Source organism: Sapajus apella, unplaced genomic scaffold (assembly GCF_009761245.1).
Source record: "Sapajus apella isolate SASKATOON/1434 unplaced genomic scaffold, GSC_monkey_1.0 scaffold77, whole genome shotgun sequence".
Classification (NCBI taxonomy): Eukaryota; Metazoa; Chordata; class Mammalia; order Primates; family Cebidae; genus Sapajus; species Sapajus apella.
This window is the reverse complement of record NW_022437017.1, coordinates 255,282-275,003: the sequence shown is the minus strand read 5'-3', so window position 1 is coordinate 275,003 and position 19,722 is coordinate 255,282. Positions and strand designations below refer to the sequence as shown.

The 19,722-nt window shown below is 46.0% G+C and overlaps 1 protein-coding gene and 1 pseudogene across 1 annotated transcript in view; one reads left to right on the top strand and one right to left on the bottom strand.

Moving 5' to 3' along the window:
* ZNF441 (zinc finger protein 441) overlaps nucleotides 1-19,722 on the top strand; it is a 142,079-nt gene that overhangs the window by 63,426 nt on the left and 58,931 nt on the right. The gene's annotated exons all lie outside the window — the stretch shown is intronic.
* LOC116532508 lies at nucleotides 15,214-15,687 on the bottom strand (annotated as a pseudogene).

Sequence of the window (19,722 nt, the reverse complement as noted above, 5' to 3'; positions counted from 1 at the left end):
AAGGTGTCGAGGGCACAACAGCCTTCCCGACATGGAATCTGACCCAGCACAGGCAAAAGTACTCTTTTCCCAGTGGAGGTGGCTGGGAGAATTTACAGGCCACAATGACCAAAACAAGGAAGAGAATAAAGACAACTAGAGTTAGGCCGGGCGCGGTGGCTCAAGCCTCTAATCCCAGCACTTTGGGAGGCCGAGGCGGGTAGATCACGAGGTCAAGAGATCGAGACCATCCTGGTCAACATGGTGAAACCCCGTCTCTACTAAAAATACAAAAAATCAGCTGGGCATGGTGGCACGTGCCTGTAATCGCAGCTACTCAGGAGGCTGAGGCAGGAGAATTGCCTGAACCCAGGAGGCGGAGGTTGCGGTGAGCCGAGATCGCGCCATTGCACTCCAGCCTGGGTAACAAGAGCGAAACTCCCTCTCCAAAAATTCAAAAAATATCACTGACAACTAGAGTTAAGACTATCTGCCACATGGCAAAGGAAGGAAGAGTGAATCCTCAGTGATAGAAGAAGAAGATGAGAAAAAAAGAGAAAAGACTAGTTTCTGCTGGGGTGTAATCAATAAAAGTTCCCTGCATCCAGTGGTCCGTCAACCACTGTAAGATATCTCCTACCTCAAGGGAAGATGGCCTGAACCAGTGTATGTCTGGTAGCAGGAATCTAATAAAACTGACAAATTTACAGATGAGACAGGACCACATACAAGAGTGACAGACAAAGGGTGGGTGCCCCCCAGATGGGAGACCAGTCAGATGCCTGCCTGGCCACTTTCCTGGAAGAATTTTCAGGAGCGTCTTGGCTAAGGTGTACCTGTATAATCCCCGGGCCTGGTCACCTCAGGATGGAAGTCCAAGTAGGACAGCTCTGAGGTGAATCATCGTTATGCCCTACGACGCCCCAGTGGAACCGCGGGTGAAGGCCCACACAAGCCCCGTAGCCTTTCAGCCGTGGGACTACATATATACACACTCACTCTCTCACTCACACAGAGGTTATGGAAAACAACCGAACGCTGCCACCCACTGTGCCAGCTACCACAAGGCGAACGCTGGTACCCACTGCACCAGCTACCAGAGGGCTGCCACCCACTATGACAGCCACCAGAAAGCAAACGCTGATACCCACTGCACCAGCTACCAGAAGCCTCAAGCGACGTCTCGGTGAGGCTTGCCAGGTCGGAGTTGCAATGACTCGTCAGTCCCCCGTCTCAGGCCCTTCCTTTGAACTAGTTCCCAAACCAGACTTACCTCCAGAGATTTTTAGGACTCTGAGGAATTTCGGGTGAATGTCGGCCGAGAGGTCGCTTATCCTCCACAGTGGCACTCCGGGGCCCTGGAAAGGAACAGGGGGCGCCTCCCCAGAGGCCCCCAAGGTGGGAGCGGCCGCCCGGGCGAGACTCTGAGATGGCTTTTGTCTGGTGATAAAAGAAAGAGAATATCTCGCTGGGGACCTCCAAATGTTGTACTGGACCAAGCGTAGAAAGTTAGCACCAAGACAAAAGTATGTCAGATTGCAGGGTCATTTATTATGCCGGCGACCACAGAGGACTCACGTCTCTCCAACCTGTGGCCCCAGCCTCAGGGGGACCAGGGGGTTTTAAGCTGAAAAACCACATCCTGGATTTAGGACCAAGGGGGTGAGGGGATGCAGGGCAAGCAAGTTTTCAGCACTTTCTGATAAGCAAAGGCAAGCACTTCTGGCAGTTACTGATAAGTAAAGGCAAGCAACTTTAGAGAAGACAAAGTCAGCGGTTATTGCGAGGAGAATGGGGCAGTCGTTACAACTTATTTTTGGAAAATAGCTTTGTCTTGTACAAAATGGCATTGCTCAAAGTCAGCCATATCACAAACAGAAAAACAAGCTGTACCTCAACCACCTTGGACACATGTGGTCAGGATCTCCTGAGGCTACTGTTATGGATGAATGTGCCCTTAACCTTGGCAAAATAAACTTTCTAAATTGAAACCTGTCTCAGGCAGGGCATGGTGGCTCACGACTATAATCCCAGCACTTTGCGAGGCTGAGGCGGGCAGATTACCTGAGATTGGGAGTTCCAGACCAGCCTGACCAACATGGAGAAACCCGTCTCTACTAAAAATACAAAATTAGCCGGGCGTGGTGGTGAATGCTTGTAATCCTAGCTACCAGGGAGGCTAAGGCAGGAGAATCGCTTGAACCCAGGAGGTGGAGGTTGTGATGAGCCGAGATCGCACCATTGCACTCCAGCCTGGGCAACAAGAGCGAAACTCTGTCTCAAAAAAAAAAAAAAAAATTTCATCGTGCAGATGAAGCCTCCATGTGGCAAACTTCAGAGAATAGATTGTAAATGCTTATCAGACTTAAATTCTGTGCTGATGTTAATGCTGGTAGGCTTTATGAGGCATGTGCAACTGATCATATCTGGAATTGTAATCCTTTCGATTTAGGCTAGAAGTCCAATGTGCTACCCATTGTGCCACAGAGCCTACTTGCAAGAATTGTAATCCTATTTGTAATCCCCATATGTTGAGGGAGGGAGCTGCTGGTAGGTGATTGGATCATGGGGGTGGTTTCCCCCAAGCTGCTCTCCTGATGGAGAGTTCTCAGGAGATCTGGTTGCTTGCTAAGTGCCTGCGCTTCCCCCTTCTCTCTCCCTCCAGCCGCCATGTAAGACATGCCTCACTTCCCCTTCTGCCATGACTGTAAGTTTCCTGAGGCCATGATGAAGTGGAAATTTTGCCCAGGATTTTGTTAGCACATAGTCAGCAACTTCCCTATTTTAAAACTGCCCCTGTTTTTCTGCTAATAACTGCCTCTTTCTACTTCTGTACCTCAGCTTATTGCTTACTAGCTGAAAAGCCTTAAAAAAAATTGCTGCCTTGTCTAAAAGTTGAGTTACTTCCCTTGTCCCCTTACCTATAAAAGCTGTGTGCTTTTCTTAGCGAGGGTCCAGACTTTTGGGTGTGAACCCTTCTGGGCCCGCCGGCGCAATAAAGAGTGTTCCTCCATTTCCCTGAGTGCCGCTTGGGTTTCTCCTCAGGTAAAATTTTCTGCAACAATGTGGAACTGTGAGTCAATTAAAACCTTTTTTTTTTTTTTTTTTTTTTAAATAAATTACCCAGTCTCAAGTATCTTTCTAGCAGCGTGAGAACAGATCACCTTCCATTATGACCTGAACAAGTTTCTCAGGTGAATTTTGTAGTGCCCTTGGCTGGGAGGAGGGGTCTGTTCAAAATGATTGGGGTGCTTTTAATTTTATATTTTGTTTAAGGAAGGAGTAAAGGAATAACGAAGGAACTGGGAGCCCCACAGGCCGTAGCTCTTCCCACGCAAGAACCCGACACACGAGTTGGGATTCCCCCCTTGACCCTCCCGTATCCCCGCACAATCTGGGGAGACGCGGGGCTGCCCATGGAGGGCTCCGGGGCCGGGGCCGCAGTCGCCGCGAAAGGAGGGACGGGATAGGGCGCCCGGGGTCCCGGCTGCCGGCCCAGCCCCACCCTACGGCGAAGGGACCGAGGGCCGAGCAGCGCCAGCGGACTCCGGTCCAGTCGCTGGCTAGGAGGCCGGCGTCCCGCCACGGCCGGTTCAGGCCGGTTCCAACTAACCCCTCCTCCCGTCTCGGGACCCCCCGGCCCCTCATGCTCACCATTTCCCGAATTCCTCCGTGTCCCAGGGTTTTCTCTGCGGCTCCCACGACCAGTGCAGGTCTCTGTGTGACAAAGGCTGCCGCCGTCTCTCCAGAGAGTCCCTCAGCCACAGAGCCAAGAGCCCAGCACTGGGGCGTGAGGATGACGCCGCGGGCTTTTTCAACCTCGCAACCTCCTCAGTTCAGTGCGCCTGATTGACAGTTCCCACAACCCCGCCTCGCGACCTGATTGGATGGTGCGACAGGTCCCGCCTCCTGGGGACTGAGTGACAGAAGCAGCGATCTTACGCTAGGGAGTGGAGACTGTAACAAGTTCCAGACACAGCCCTTGGTAGGGCGGGCTTCTTCCCTGCGCTGGGACCTGACCCCTCCCAGGGAACATCTGCATTTAAGCAGAATTTCTCGTCTGTACTCAGTGGGACCTTCCTGTTTTTCCTTCTAGACTGGGGGTCACAAATATATGCAGGGAATCCCAGACTCATTGTCCATTGAAGCCATTCCCTGGCCTCGGAGTAGGAGGGGAGCCGAGGCCATACTCAACATGGCTACACTGCAACATGAATAATTAAGCTGACCGTGATAGCTCACGCCCGTAATCCTAACACTTTGGCACATCGCTTGAGCCCAGGAGTTTGAGACCATCCTGGGCAACATAGTGAGACCCCCGTCTCTACAAAAAATACAAAAGTTAGCCAGGAATGGTGGACTGTACGTACCTGTAGTCCCAGCTACTCGGGAGACTGAGGTGGGAGGGTCACTTCAGCCTGGGAAGTCAAGGCTGCAGTGAGTCAAGATCATGCCACTGCACTACAGCCTGGGCAACAGAGCGAGACCGTGTTTAAAAAAAAAAAAAAAAAAAGAATAAGGGCCAGATGTCTTCCAGGGATCAGGAATTTTGGATGAGGCTGTTGGCTGCATGGCCAAGCCTTTCTCCCACCTTACATCTCAATCTACTCATTTTCAGCCAAGGAAGTGAAAACATGCCAACAACGGAATAAAATCATTAAATGTATGGGAAAAAGTGGAATCACATGGTAGCAATATTTTATAAGGAATCGAAAGAGAAGAAAAGCAAACACTTCAACTAATTGAGATAAGTAAGTAGCCTGCTGCACCTAGAGTTCACAAACAAACCCATAGTCAGAAGGTGATACACGTTCCCAAGCTTGCAAGTCAAACTCTACTGCTAAAACAGAGTCCCAGAGTGGATCACATCCTGCTGATGAGGCAGGGACACTTAAGGATTTAACTGGGAACTCAATGTGGCCTCCTGTCCCTTCTCCAGAGTTCGGAAATGCTCCCTTCCTCAAGACCTTCTTTTTTGTTTTTTTCTGAGATGGAGTGTGGAATGCAGTGGTACGATCTTAGCTCACACAACCTCTGCCTCCTGGGTTCAAGCGATCCTCCCACTTCAGCCACTCAAGTAGCTGGAACTACAGGTGTGGGCCACCACGCCCAGCTCCAGTTTTTATATTTTTAGCAGAGATGGGGTTTCGCCATGTTGGCCAGGCTGGTCTTGAATTCCTGACCTGAGGTAATCCACCCACCTCAGCCTCCCAAAGTGCTGGGATTACAGGCGTGAGCCACTGTGCCCAGCCAAGACCTTCCTTTTCACCAGCAGGAAACTCTCATCTAAAATCAGTTTAATGCATTGACCTATATAAACTGTCAAATTTGTGACTCTTTTTCCAGAAGGCAATCTAAGTCTGACCTTCACAGATTTTCCTCATATATGCAAATTACAACCTGCCTCCCGTGACTCTCTGCATGCTCAAAGCAAAACACCTGCATGTACTGAGGTCTTCAGTATGTACAAAAGAAGATGGTCAGATTAAAATATTCTGTTTATGCCCTCAGTGAGCAGGTAGTATAACAGAGAGGACAGAATCAAATAAAATGGACACAAAACTTACCCATGATATCACATTTTATCCTGGAGGATTGTTGTTGTTGTTTTGTTTTGCTTTGTTTTGTTTTGGAGACAGCGTCTCACTGTGTCACCCAGGCTGGAGAGCAGCGAGTGGTGTGATCCCAGCTCACTGCAGCCTCAACCTTCTGGGCTCAAGCCATCCTCCCACCTCAGCCTCCCAAGTAGCTGGGACTACAGGCACGCACCACCATGCCTGGCTAATTTTTAAAATTTTTTGAGGTAGACAGGGGTCTCACCATGTTGCCCAGGCTGGTCTTGAACCCCTGGGCTCAAGCAACCCTCCCGCCTCAGCCTCCCAATGTGCTGGGAATACAGGTGTGAACTATCATGCCTGGCTATGGTTTCTAAAAAACAATTTACTTCAAAGGATTTACAGAGCCACAGGTGGGTTCACCTGGGGCCAGTTAGACTGCTTAAAAAAGGAAAGCTATTTATACAATGTGCAGCTGTCTAGGAAATGGCCCCAAAGTACCCACAGTTATAATCTCAAAAAGGATACAACTCCCTAGTTGTATCTCCATGTGAGTTTCCTGCTTTCCAGGGCACTGCAGCTTCTCAGAATTCAGTCCTTTAGCTGTTCTGAGCAGTTGGAGGCCATCCGCTGGATTAGGCAGGCTGCCCAGGAAGCCCCAAAGGGAGCTCCATTCCCCTCCCTTTGCAGGCTCAAGGCTGGTCTCAGCTTGGAGTCACTGGCTTAAGTTCTCCTGCCCACTCCAGCTTTTTAGGGCTCAGAAAATAATGCTCCCCCAAAAAGGCCTCGGAAGCAGAAGTTTTTCTAAAACCTTCTTTCCCTCCTGTCTCTCAGTCCCATTCTCCATCAAGGGTAGCCAGAAAAGTTAGAATCCCTCTTCCCCAAGGCAGGGGAGCCAAGGACATACTGCAACATGGCCACACTGCAACATGAATAATTAGGCTGGGCGTGATAGCTCACGCTCGTAATCCTAACACTGAGGCCAGCACATTGCTTGAGCCCAGGAGTTCAAGACCAGCCTGGGCAACATAGTGAGAACCTGTCTTTGTGAAAAATACAAAAATTAGCCAAGGCAGGTCACAGAATCCAGAACTTCTGTTCCCCAAGGCCAGCCATAAAATGTATACAGATAACTTTCCCTGTGCTTTCCTTTGGAAAAACTTGTCACAAAGAATTTATCTCACTTACCTTGTTTGACTGTAGGTCATAAGAGTGTCATTTCAAGCTGGGCGCGGTGGCTCAAGCCTGTAATCCCAGCACTTTGGGAGGCCGAGGCGGGTGGATCACGAGGTCAAGAGATCGAGACCATCCTGGTCAACATGGTGAAACCCCGTCTCTACTAAAACTACAAAAAATTAGCTGGGCATGGTGGTGCGTGCCTGTAATCCCATCTACTCAGGAGGCTGAGGCAGGAGAATTGCCTGAACCCAGGAGGCGGAGGTTGCGGTGAGCCGAGATCGCGCCATTGCACTCCAGCCTGGGTAACAAGAGCGAAACTCCGTCTCAAAAAAAAAAAAAAATAATAAAAAAAAAAGAGTGTCATTTCAGAGAGGATTCTGTCTCATACCCAGAAGGAAGGAATGCTACTCAGAGAGACCAAGAAAAATCTAGACAGAGAGGCCTTGCTGGGTTTCCTCACTCAGTCTATTAGCATTCAATCGTACCTTTTTTCAATTTTTTTTTGTTCAGATTTCTACATATGTGTTCACACATTGTTAAACCCAAGCACAAAAATGTACAACTTGGCTGGGCGCAGTGGCTCATGCCTGTAATCCTAGCACTTTGGGAAGCTGAGGCAGGTGGATCGCCTGAGGTCAGAAGTTCGAGACCAGCCTGACCAACATGGAGAAACCCCATCTCTACTAAAAATACAAAATTAGCTGGGAGTAGTAGCACATGCCTGTAATCCCAGCTACTCAGGAGGTGAGGCAGGAGAATCACTTGAACCCTGGAGGGGGAGGTTGCAGTGAGCTGAGATCACACCATTGCACTCGAGCCTGAGGTACAAGAGTGAAACTCCATCTCAAAAAAGAAAAAGTACAACTTTCCCTGTATCTCTGAGTCTTGATTCTGAAGGCACCTGTGTATATATATTAAATAAAATGTGTATGCCTTTTGTCCAATTAATCTGTCTTTTGTGAATTGATTTTTCAGTGCAACATGAGAGGGTAAAGGGGAACTTTCCCCATGGCCCCTACAAGGTTACTCACCTGCCTTTGACCAACACTGGTAGGTTAAATGAGACAAAGAACCTCAATCCCACTGTTTGAATAAGAAGCCAGCAGACTCCTCGGTTTTATAATAAGTTTATATATAAAGTAGAGGAAGAAAATTCTAAGATATTTTATATGGGTTAAAAAACAAAAGGGCTGGGCGTGGTGGCTCACACCTGTAATCCAAGCCCTTTGGAGGCCAAGGCGGTCGGATCACCTGAGGTCGGGAGTTCAAGACCAGCCTGACCAACATGGTGAAACCCTGTCTTTAAAAAATAAAATTAATTAATTAATTAATTAATTAAAAACTGGAAATGGCCGGCTGTAGTGGATCACACCTCTCATCCCAGCACTTTGAAAGGCTGAGGCGGGCAGATCGCCTGAGCCTAGAAGTTCAAGACTAGACTGGCCAACATAGTGAAACTTTGTTTCTACTAAAAATACAAAAATTAGCCAGGCATGGTGGCACACATCTGTAGTCCCAGCTACTAGGGAGGCTGAGGCATGAGGATTGCTTGAACCTGGGAGGCAGAGGTTGCAGTGAGCCAAGATTGTGCCACTACACTCCAACCTGGGCAAGAGAGCAAGACTCTATCTCAAAAAATAAAAATTAAAAAACCTGGATATAATTATTCCTTTGAGAAAACAAACATGCTAATAAACTGTTATTTTCACCTTAACAGTTATATAAAACAACTAATCAGGCCGGGCATGGTGGCTCATGCTTGTAATCTCAGCACTTTGGGAGGCCAAGGCGGGCGGATCACTTGAGGTCAGGAGTTCAAGCCCAGCCTGGTCAACATGGTGAAACTCTGTCTCTCCTAAAAATACAAAAATTAGCAGGGGGTGGTGGTGCATGACTGTAATCCCAGCTTCTTGGGAGGCTAAGGCACAGAATCTCTTGAACCTGGGGAGGTAGAGGTTGTAGTGAGCCGAGATTGAGCCAACGCATTCCAGCCTGGGTGAAAGAGCAAGACTATCACCAAAAAAAAAAAGAAAAGAAAAGAAACCACACACACACACACACTAATCAAAAGTGAAATATCCCCATTTTCCATTTTCCTCTGTTTTAGCAGCTCCCTGACCTTCACAGTTCATGTTTGTCATCATGTTCTCTGTTCCTGGCGATAGACACATCCAGTTTACCCATTAGAAACTCTCAGCCCCGCTCCATCACCACTGACCCATTCAATCATTTCTGCAGCTAAATTCTAACCACTGTATAAATACCTCTTCCCTTTAAATAGTCTAGCTGGCCCAGGTTGAATCCACCTGTGACTCTCATTTCCCTCAATTTCAATTACTCATTTGAAACTATCTTCCAGGATAGAGTGTGATATGTTGTATGATGACCACATTTCATTTTATTTGCTTCCATTATTCCTAACCCGTGTCACCACCTGTTCATTGGGGGCACAAACAGAATAGTCTAAGCTGACTATCACCTACTGCAAATTCTGGAGATCTCAGCGCGCAATCCTGAGAAATCCACAGCCCAGAGAGGATGTGCGAATGTTAATGCCATCTTCACCACAAGAGGGAGCTTCTTATTTTCCCTTCTAGAAAACGGCTAAAAACAGAATTTTGGAGAAGTTTTACATAGGGTAATATAGATAGATGATAGAAATAAAGGTAACATCATTCAATTTTGTTTCATTTTCTTTCTTTCTTTCTTTCTTTTTGAGACAGGGTCTCACTCTATAGCTCAAGCAGGAGTGCAGTGTCATGATCACAGCTCATTGCAGCCTCAACCGCCTGGGCTCAAGCGATCCTCCTATCTCAACCTCCAGTTAGCTGGGACCACAGGTGTGCATCGGCACGCCTGGCTTATTATTTATTTATTTATTTATTTATTTATTTATTGAGACGGAGTCTTGTTCTGTTGCCCAGGCTGAAGTGCAATGGTGCAATTTCAGTTCACTGCAACCTCCGCCTCCCAGGTTCAAGAGATTCTCTTGCCTCAGCCTCCAGAGTAGGTGGGATTACAGACGTCTGCCACCACACCTGGCTAATTTTTGTATTTTTGGTAGAGATGGAGTTTTACCACGTTGGCCAGGATGGTCTCGAATTCCTGACCTCAAGTGATCTGCCCATCTTGGCCTCCCAAACTGCTGGGATTACAGGCATGAGCCACTGTGCCCGGCCAGTTTATTTTTTAAAAAGTTGTTTGTAGAGGCAGGGGTCTCATTATGTTGCCCAGGTGGTCTTGAACTCTGGGATCAAGTGATCCTCTTGCCTTGGCCTCCCAAAGTGTTAGGATTACACGTGTGAGCCACTGTGGCCAACCTGGTTTCATTTTTCTGATTTAACTTTTCGCAGGTTAAAAAAGCAAACAAGGCCAGGTGTGGTGGCTCACATCTGTAATGCTATCACTTTGGGAGGTCAAAGTGGGAGGATCACTTGAGCCAAGGAGTTTGAGACCAGCCTGGAGCCTGGGCAATATAGTGAGACTCTGTCTCTATCAAAAAAAAAGAAATAAAAAAAGGGAGACAGCAAAAAAAGTCTGTGAATCTTAACTGAATTTATCTGAATATGAGAAATGCAAAGAAGTATCTCTACAAACAAAGCTGTAGGAGTAACTGAGGTGGTACAAAGGGTTCTTTCTGAGATGGTGACATTTACTGTGAGACCTGAAATAATATATCAGGGCAGTAAAAACTTAGGGCAGAGGATTCAGGGAAGATGCAGAACAGCAAGCATAAAAAAGCCATCTCGGCTGGGCACAGTGGCTCATGCCTGTAATCCCAGCACTTTAGGAGGCTGAGGAGGGCAAATAACCTGAGGTCAGGAATTCAAGACCAGCCTGACCACCATGGAGAAAAAATTAGCTGGTCATGGTGGTGCATGCCTGTAATCCCAGCTACTCGGGAGGCTGAGGCAGGAGAATCGCTTGAACCTGGGAGGCGGAGGTTGAGATGAGCCGAGATCATGCCATTGCACCCCACCCTGGGCAACAAGAGTGAAACTCCATCCTAAAAAAAAAAAGCTGTCTCCCCACCTAGACAACCATTGCACTGACAGAATCGTCTGATGTGGCAATTTTATAACTGTGGAGTCTGTTGAAGCTTTGCAACTTCCATAAAAAGGATTAGACAGTCAACTATGGTTAATTGTGGTCATTTTATCACTTAGCACAATACAAGCTATCCTCTTACCCCTTTTGCAGGCAACTACACATGTGTGTTTCCTCTAATTTAGCCTTGGGATCTCTCTCAGAAGTGTGGCTATGAACTTTAGTGCTGCATTGATGGGGCTCCAGGACACTTGGTTGTGGATATTTACAGTGTGACTTTTATGGGGCCTAATGTTTAAGTGTTAACCCAGGACCAAATGTCCTTCACAGGAAACTTGATTATACTGGCAGATGCCCTTATGGTTCTACCTTTGCCAAGTTAATTTCTACCAAGAAAGCTATTCTCTACAGAGCCCTAACCTGGTTAATAAGCTAGACATAGGTGTGGCAATCAGGTGAGACATGTGAGACAGCATCGAGCAGGCCAGCATATGCACTGTGGGAGTTTCAGAAGGAGAAGAGGCAAAGAAAGGTCAGGGGAGACTATTTGGAGAAATAATAGCTGAAAATATTCCAAATCAGATAAAAGCCATAAATTTAGGCCAGGCACGGTGGCTCATGCCTGTAATCCCAGCACTTTGGGAGGCCGAGGCAGGCAGATCACAAGGTTAGGAGTTTAAGACCAGCCTGACCAACATGGTGAAACCCATCTCTAAAAAAAAAAAAAAGCCATAAATGTAGACATCCAAGAAACACAACGAACTCCAAGTAGGATGAATGCAAAGAGAAAGACATGAAGACACATTATACGCAAATTATCAAAGCCAAACACAAAGGGAGAACCTAGAAGGCAGCAAGAAGGAAGTGAATCATCACATATAAATGATCTTTCATAAGATCATCAGCAGATTTCTCGTCAGAAGCATTGGAGGCCAGAAGGTAGTGGGCTGATGTATTCAAGGTGCTAAAAAAATAGCCACGGCAGCACATCCCTGTAGTCCTAGCTATTTGGGGTGGGAGAATCAGTTGAGGCACAGGAGTTCAAGGCCAGCCTAGGCAACATGGCAAGACTCCATCTCAGAAACAAAAACAGTCAAGAATCCAATATCTGGCAACACTGTCTTTCAAAAGTGAGGAGGAAATTAAGGGATGTTCACATGAACAAAAACTGAGGTAGTTTTGTTCTTTTTTTTTACCCTTTAGATGTACCCTGTGACAAATGCAGAAGTGTTCTTCAGGTTGAAATAAAAGAAAACTGGACAATATCTGGAAGGCGTATGCCCAAATAAATATCTCAGTAGAAACAAATGCATATACAATTATAAATGCTATTTTATTTTTTTGAGACAGAGTTTCACTCTTGTTGCCCAGGTTGGTGTGCACTGGCGTGATCTCAGCTCACTGCAACTTCCACCTCCCGGGTTCAAGTGATTCTCCTGCGTCAGCCTCCTAAGTAGCTGGGATTACAGGCATGTGCCACCATGCCTGGCTAATTTTGTATTTTTAGTAGAGACAGAGTTTCTTCATTTTGGTCAGGCTGGTCTCAAACTCCCAGCCTCAGGTGATCCACGCACCTCAGCCTCCCAAAGTGCTGGGATTACAGGCATAAGCCACCGTGCCCAGCCTCTAAATGCTAATATTATTGTACAATAATTGTGAACTCCAGTTTTTGTCTTCTATGTAATTGAAGACACTAATCCTTTAAAAATTATTAGTCTAAAACGAGCATTTTAGACTTGGCTTTTGAACTCTATATTTTGCATTTTTTACGCATTTAAGAGACTAATAAAAAAGAAACTATGCACTGAAAATATGTTTGCATTTTCAAATACCTAAAGTATAAAGACGTAAATTTATGACATGAGACTGAAAGGGGTGTGAACAGGCATTGTATTTGTATGCTATTGATGTTAAATTGGCATAAATTTATATTTTTTAGTAGAGATGAGGTTTCACCATGTTGGCCAGGATGGTCTCGATCTCCTGACCTCGTGATCTGCCAGCCTTGGCCTCCCAAAGTGCTGGGATTACAGGCGTGAGCCACCGTGCCCGGCCTAGAAACGGTTTTAAAGCCACAAGAGCATCCCTTAGACAACCTAGATGTACTTCTATTTTAGGATACATCCTGTAAATGAAATTTTCTGAAAAACTAATAATGGGTCATGCCCTGGTTGCTCCACATGAAATACTTGGGCACTGTCTTCATTCACTATAAAATCAGCCCAAGGACTGAACTCGCAGCTCTTAGTAAATCTTGCACATTGCCAAACAAGAAAACTGCCAGACAGTAAGCTTCCACACCCATACTCTCAGCTACTCAGGAGGCTGAGGCAAGAGGATTCTTGGGGCCAGGAGTCTGAGATCAGTTTGGGCCACACAGCCAGATTCCACCTCAAAAAAACAAAAGAAAAAGGAAACAGCTACAATTTACACCAACACTAGATAGGCTTTGGGAGTCTTTCATGCAGTTGACACAATCTCAAAACCTGGAGGATTTACAACTTGTTCTGGTACACCTATTTCCAATGGACATATAATTCATGCGCTATTACAGGCTATTCACCTCCCTACCAAAATGGCTACTGTTCCCTGTCCAGCCCATACTAAGGAGACTTATCCCATGTCTTTAAGGAATGATAGGACTTAAATACTGCTAAATAGAAAGACAGAAATGGACCTCTTTATCCTTTCTCCTCTCCAATTTATAAGCCTCACTTTTTTTTTTTTTTTCAGGTGGTGTCTTGCTCTGTCACCCAGGCTGGAGTGCAGTGGCATTATCACAGCTCACTGCAGCCTCGACCTTCCAGGCTTAAGTGATCCTCCCACCTCAGTCTCCCAAGTAGCTGAGACCACAGACATGTGGCACCTTGCCCAAATTTTTATTATTATTTTTTTTCTGGTAAAGACTGTCTTGGCCAGGCACAGTGGTTCATGCCTATAATCCCAGCACTTTGGGAGGCCAAGACGGGAGGATCACGAGGTCAAGAGATCAAGACCATCCTGGCAAATATGGTGAAACCCTGTTTCTACTAAAAATACAAAAAATTAGCTGGGCTTGGGGGCATGTGCCTGTAGTCCCAGCTACTTAGGAGGCTGAGACAGGAGAATCACTTGAACACGGGAGATAGAGGCTGCAGTGAGCTGAGATCATGCCGCTGCACTCCAGCCTGACAACAGAGTGGACTCTTGTCTCAAAAAAAAAAAAAAAAAAAAAAAAAGACTGTCTTTACCTCTGCTTGATATTACTATCAGGTAAATGTCCCATAATCTGAAGACCAATAGATACAAAAAAGAGATAAACAATTATTAGAGAGATTATATGTCTGTCTCATGATTAATAATTATAATAACTTGTAAACAACTGTCATTGTTAATGAAAATCAGATGATACCAAACATACTCCCTGTAGCCCCTTTCTTTTGATCTTTTGCTTTGCACTAATCTCCCATCAGTTGGGACATTTACAGAGATGGGACATAGTTAAGAAAACAAAAGACAACTGGCTGGGCCCTGGCATTCATAAAATTTCTGACCCAGTTATTTCCGACAGAACTACCTACTTGTACATCTCACACAATTTCATTCCTAGGAAATTGAAGGCAGGGACTCACACAGACACTTGTATTCTAATTCTATAGCAGCCTTATTCACAGTAGTCCAAATGTGATTGTGGCCAGGCACGGTGGCTCACACCTGTAATCCCAGCAGTTTGGGAGACCAAGGAGGGCGGATCACCTGACGTCAGGAGTTCGAGACCAGCCCTGACCAACATGGTAAAACCCCACCTCTACTAAAAACACAAAATTAGCAGGTCATTAGCAAGCCTGTAATCCCAGCTACTCAGGAGGCTGAGGCAGGAGAATAGCTTGAACCCGGGAGGCGGAGGTTGTGGTGAGCCATGATAACACCATTGCACTCCAGCCTGGGCAACAAGAGTGAAACTCCATCTCAAAACAAACAAACAAAAAAATAAAAAATGTGATTGTTGCAAACCCACATGTTTACCAACATATAAATGGATGAGAAAAGTGTGTTTTAACTATGGAAAATTATTCAGGCACTAAACAAGAATTTCTGATATGTACCACCACATGGATGAATCTTGAAAATATTAAACTAAGTGAAATTAGCCAGATACAGAAGTACAAATATTGTATGTTTTCACTTAGATGAGGTGCCTAGCATAGTCAAATTCACACAGAGAGAAAATAGAATACAGATTATCAGGACCTGGGGGTAGGAGAGAATAGGGATTTATGTGTATGTGTATGGGATGCTAAGTAGAAATAGCAAGTGGTATGGTAATATGTATAGTATGATACCATCCAGTATGTATTTTAGTTTGTACCAGCATTGAAAAAGTGTCTTCCAGACGGATAGTCCCAGGGGTTACACTTGCCATAGGCAATAATGCCCCCAGGCCACATCTTAGAGATCTATTTTTTTGTGTGTGGTTCCTAACTTTTATTCAAGAACACATACAAAATATTCCAGACAAATAAAATTTAATCCTCGTCTTCCTCCTCTTCTTCGTCCTGGTTAATCTGAAAGTAACATAATTCCTAACTCTCTTTGCTATTAGCAACTACGCGCAACCAATCACATAGATTATTCTTTTTTAAATATTTTTTGGTGAGATATTTCAAATACCTTTGGGAGAAAGGCACCTCAGACGTCACGGTCATCTGGCTCTTGCTCCTTTCGATGGTCACCACCCCTCCACCAAGGTTCCAGGCTTTTCTGTTCACTTTGATCCTTTCTTGCAAAAACTGCTCAAAACTGGCAGCATCCATGATTCTATCTTCTACAGGGTAGGTGCAATCAAGAGTGAACTTCAGAACCTGCTTCTTTTTTTTGCCCCCCTTCGCCACAAGCTTTTTCATGGGAGCCATGGAGGCAGCAGAGGCAGAAAGGGAGATGAGCGAACTATGAGATCTATTTTTTTTTTTTTTTTGAGAGAGTTTCCCTCTTGTCCCCCAGCTGGAGTGCAATGGTGTAATCTCGGCTCACTGCAACCTCTGCCTCCCAGGTTCAAGCGATTCTCCTGCCTCAGCCTCCTTAGTAACTGGGATTACAGGTGCCTGCCACCACACCTAGCTAATTTTTTTTATTTTTAGTAGAGACAGAGTTTCACCATATTGGCCAGACTGGTCTCAAACTCCTGACCTCAGGTGATCCACTTGCCTCAGCCTCCCAAAGTGCAGGGATTACAGGTGTGAGCCATCACACCCAGCCCTTGGAGGTCTATTTGAAATACATTTCCATGCAAGTTATAAAAAATGCAAGTTGTCAAAATCTACAGTCAATCCTGTTTCCTTGTCTTGTTCAAACTCTCAGTTACCTGTGACAGAGTTGGCCACTCTATCTTCTTGAGATACCTTCTTCTGGAGGCTTCCAGGAGAGGACATCCATCTCTTACTCCTCCTGCCTCATGGCCTGCCCAATCTCTTACAGGGTCTTCCTCCTGCTAACCTCAGGGGTTGCCAGCACTTGATCACTCGTTTTCTGTTATAATTTGCTCCTAACTCTGAAACCAGTTGGCCTATTCTGGGCCCAGGGCTTCAAATAACCTCCATATGATAATATTCTCAATATTCCATCCAGATCTTCCTCTAAAGCTCCAGACTCCCAGGTCCAATGGCCTGCTCAACATCTGCCCTTGTTTGGCTCAAATATACCATGGCTGAACATGAAACGTAACCCTTGACTTCCCCTCCTATCAACTCCCCTGAGCCTTGTTCCTCTGAGAGAGAGGCAGCGCCCAGGGGATCTGGACAGTAGGAGGCACTCTTGACTCTCCTCTTTTCACTTCTTCAGAAGTTCTATAGAAGCTATCTCTGCCTGGTTCACTCCGACTCAGGATTCAGGGTTTTTTTTGTTGTTGTTATTTTATTTTATTTTAAGATGGGGTTTCACCATGTTGGCCAGGATGGTCTCGATCTCTTGACCTCGTGACCTGCCTGCCTTGGCCTCCCAAAGTGCTGGGATTACAGGCGTGAGCCACAGAATTCAGGTTTTGTTTGTTTATTTTTGAGACGGAGTCTCACTCTGTCACCAGGTTGGAGTGCAGTGGCATGATCTCAGCTCACTGCAACCTCTGCCTCTCAGGTTGAAGTGATTCTCCTGCCTCAGCCTCCCGAGTAGCTGGGACTACAGGCACGCACCACTACGCCCACCTACTTTTTGTATTTTTAGTAGAGACGGGGTTTCATCATGTTGGCCAGGATGGTCTTGATCTCTTCACCTCATGATTCACCTGCCTCAGACTCCCAAAGTGCGGGGATTACAGGTGTGAGCCACTGCACCTGGCCAGGCTTCAGGTTTTAATTGGAGCATCAATGTTCGCACCAGGGAAGCCTCCAGTAACCTCTCAGGCTAGTTTGGGAATCCCCTCCATCATCATATGCTCTCAGATCCCCACACCCTTCTCTACTGCACTGAACACTATCATCATTGGTCCTTTAGGTCCAGACTCCACTAAATAGTGGTAATGGTAGGGCCTTTCTCTGCCATCCCACCCAGCTCCAAAAACACAGCTCAGGTTCATATCTGGATTTCTAAATACACAACTTTCTCTTAAGATCCACTAACATTATCCAAATCCAGGCTAGCACAACCTGTCTTGCAACTACTACTATGGTTTTCAAACTGGTCCTCCAGCTCCCCTCTACCATCTTTTTTTCCACCCAAGAGAAGGAGTAAGGTTCTTCAAACACTAATGAAAATTGCTGCTTTGCTCAAAATCCAGAAACTGTCCACAACATGGCTGACAAGATCCCATGTGATCTGGCCCCTGCCTGCCTATTGAAGTCCAAGGATCAACAACACAGATAACACCTGGAAGCAAGTGAGGAATGCAGATTTTCATGTCCTACTCTTTTTTTTTAGATGGAGTCTCACTCTTATTGTCCAGGCTGGAGTACAATAGTGTACTCTTGACTCACCGCAACCTCAGCCTCCCAGGTTCAAGCAATTCTCCTGCCTCAGCCTCTCGAGTAGCTGGAATTACAGGCATGCACCACCACATTCAGTTAATTTTACATGTTTAGTAGAGATGGGATTTCTCCATATTGGTAAGGCTGGTCTCGAACTCCCAACTTCAGGTGATCTGCTCATCCCGGCCTTCCAAAGTACTGGGATTACAGGTGTCAGCCACTGTGCCCAACCTCACGTCCTACTCTTACCCTGCTGAATCAGAAACTGAATTCGAAGATCCATATTTCCTGTGAAAGTTTGAGAAGTACGTCTCATAAGCTTCCCCCTCAACCTGATTCAGCCCTAAGGGTATTGCATATTCCTCACCACTGAGCTATTTGAATCAACAGAATGTCTGAGATGGTGGAGATCCAGGAGGGCTGTCAAATGCTTGAGCTGGAACTGGGAGAGGACACTAGAGAGATGGTCCCAAGAAGACCATGTGGCCAAGGGCGAGGCTGCCTTTGCTGCACTGCCATGGCATGTCCCATTGCTCCTGAAGTACAGGAATGGCCACTTATGGGAACTGACCAGGAGTGACTGTGCGCGCAATCAGCAACACACTGAGGCCGTAGTGCTTGCACCCTGCGACCAATATGCTCACCCTGGGATTCAGAGAAGCATGCACACAGGCAAGCCAGAAAAACACGAGGATCCTGGAAGGGGATGGGCAGAACATGATGGAGGAGAGAGGTTTCTGCTTCCTCTGAGGGCCAAAAGTCACTGTCTGACATGAGAGTTAGACATTAGAGTTCGGGGGTGGGATGGGGGTGGATATCCTGTACCTGCCACACAACGCCAGTAGTAAAATCACAACAAATACTAAAATGTCGTGTTTCAAAGGCTCTTTAGTTAAGCATCGATTTTAAAACCATACGAGAATTAAACTTGTTGCCAGGCACCATGACTCATGCCTGCAATCACAACACTTTGGGATATTGAGGCAGGAAGATGGCTCAAGGCCAGGAGTTCAAGACCAGCCTGAGCAAGATAGCAAGACTCCATTTCCACAAAAAAAAAAAAAAAAAAAAAGTAAACTGAGTTTGGTTCCATGCACTAATAGTCTTAACCACTTGGGACACTGAGGCAGGAGGATGCCATGAGCCCAGGTATTCAAGGCTGCTGTGAACTATGATCACACCACTGCACTCTAGCCTGGATGACAGAGTGAGAAGCTGTCTCTAAAAAGAAAAAAAAATTAATTCTACATGTCTATTACACATAAACTTCAAGCAACTCAAGGATCCAAGAGAATACAAAATGGAAAGAAAAATTCTGTTAACTGACTTTACCAAAACAAATCCACTATCTATTCAACTAATGAAAGTTTCTTTTTTAATTTTTATTTTTTTGAGACTGAGTTTCACTCTTTTTTTTTTTAATTATTATTTTTAAGAGACGGGGTTTCACCATGTTGGCCAGGATAGTCTCGATCTTCTGACCTTGTGATTGATCCACCCACCTCCCAAAGTGCTGGGATTACAGGTGTGTGCCACCGTGCCCAGCCAAGTACCGCTCTTGTTGTCCAGGATGGAATGCAATGGCGTGATCTTAGTTCACTGCAACCTCCGCCTCCTGTGTTCAAGCAATTCTGCCTCAGCCTCCCAAGTAGCTGGGATTACAGGCATGTGTTACCATGCCTGGCTAATTTTGTATTTTTAGTAGAGATGGGGTTTCACCATGTTGGCCAGGCTGGTCTTGAACTCCTGACCTCAAGTGGTCCACCCATCTCTAAGAATACCATAGCAAATATCTGTGGATATTTCCTGTAAAATCATACAGGTCCAACAACTTTCATTCATTTCTTCCTGTGACCTTCACTTTCAGTTCAAAGGAGCTTTTCTTTTTTTTGAGATGGAGTCTTGCTCTGCTGCCTAGGCTGGAGTGCAGTGGTGCCATTTTGGCTCACTGCAACCTCTACCTCACAGGTTCAAGTGATTATCCTGCCTCAGCCCCCTGAGTAGCTGGGATTACAGGCATGGGCCAC